Source organism: Limulus polyphemus, unplaced genomic scaffold (assembly GCF_000517525.1).
Source record: "Limulus polyphemus unplaced genomic scaffold, Limulus_polyphemus-2.1.2 Scaffold1582, whole genome shotgun sequence".
Taxonomy (NCBI): Eukaryota; Metazoa; Arthropoda; class Merostomata; order Xiphosura; family Limulidae; genus Limulus; species Limulus polyphemus.
Window position 1 is genome coordinate 260,011 of NW_013667192.1, and position 1,741 is coordinate 261,751.

A 1,741-nucleotide genomic window follows, 5' to 3' on the forward strand; every position below is an offset into this window, starting at 1 on the left:
TTCTTCTTGTTTCTTTTCTCGTTCTTCTTGTTTCTTTTCTTGTTTTTGTATTGCTGCCATCAAATCTGCTAAGCTGTAGTTTGATTTTCCGCCTCTCGTTTCCATTTTTTTTCATCCCACTTCTGACACCAATTTGTTACGTCTCCGTTTGTTAATTGATTTTTCCGTAACTTCGTTCCGACGAAATTTTAACGACACAAGTCTTTACTTAATAAAACTGGTTTATTCTTTCCGAATATAACTTTACCAATACACTCAACTTCAACAATCGCGCTAAACAAACACTATAACAACGAACGTCAATATTACTTCTGACTGCAGTTCAATTACTCACTATCTATACACACATTACATTCCTCTCTTTTATGTACCCGACTACCCTATATCTAGCAAACACTAGAGCATTCGCCAAAGTACAGGATAGTTCTAGAAAGTAGAAGGCGTGAGAATCACGTGATCTCGATGACGCAACAATATATTTGCATTTTGTTTTACTTAAGACTAATACGTCTGTTATTTTTTGTTTATTATTTTTTCTATCATGAAATATTAGGTTCGGAAACAGTAATAATTAATTAGTAAAATTAATGTTCAAAAAATTCCAAAACAAATTTCACATACTATTTCAATCTTTGATATACTGGTAAATTTACATATCTGATTTGGAGTATTTAACTGAATTTTGCAAAATAGAAATATGCTTTGGTGATTGATTTTATCATAGAAACGCAAATTAAACATAAAATAATAGAATGTACCTCTTTCGAATGCGATAAATATTCCAACGAATTTTAAGGTTTTCCCATCGTAAACATTGTATACAGAATTATTCTTCAACTCCACACTTTTTTTTGGTGATACGTCTTATTTGCATTTATTTTAAAGAAACTATTTATAAGCTGTTTTTGGTTGTTACATTGAATAAATAATCACTTCCAATTATCCTGCTTAAAGTAATCTCTGATAACTTACATATCACAAGTTTCTGCAGTTTTCGACTGTAAGATTCTAAATCTAATATAGAAAGTTTCCGTTTCAAGTGTATTTCTAGGAAACATAAAAACGGCTTTTAACAAAAATCCTCAACTGCCCAATTTGCTCCTGGATAACTTTTACCGGGATGCAATTCAAGACTGCCAGAAATCCTGGCGCCATGTTGTTGCTACTTCTGTGAATTTAGGAATTCCAACTCCAGCTTTTAGTTCAGCACTGGCTTTTTATGACAGACATCGTTCAGAAAGACTACCAGCAAACCTTATTCAAGTAGGCTTAATTTAACATTAAATATTATAACACTGAAATTGTAACTATTTTGTTTCTGTTACAGTTGTTTATTCAGCTCACTGTATAGGGTTTTTCAAAAGGTATGTCTTGTAAAACAATGTGTGTTCCAGTAACATTCACTTATTGAGACCTCTTAGGTGAAATGTTCATGCAACAACTGGCATATCTTTTTATGTTTTGGAATATCTTAGAATCTACTCAATCAAATTGATTTGTAGGTTTATAACGCTAAAATATATATACGATGTCTCAATGTTGCGATACCTATTAATAATGTACAAGCGTATATTATGCTCCGATGTTTTTGCAGTCTACGACTATAACACATGGGCAAAACATTAAATTGGGAGAACAAAATAAGTTTATGGAGAGAGTTATTTCGTGTTTTTAAGCAAATACTCTGTTGCGTGTTTTAAATGCTCAAAATAATATCCATTCCTGTTTACATATTGTTGCG

The 1,741-nt window shown here is 31.8% G+C and overlaps 1 pseudogene; it reads left to right on the forward strand.

The window, feature by feature from the left end:
• The window catches only part of LOC106464186, a 49,527-nt pseudogene extending 48,238 nt beyond the window's left edge, over positions 1-1,289 (forward strand).
• The last annotated feature ends 452 nt before the right edge of the window (positions 1,290-1,741 follow it).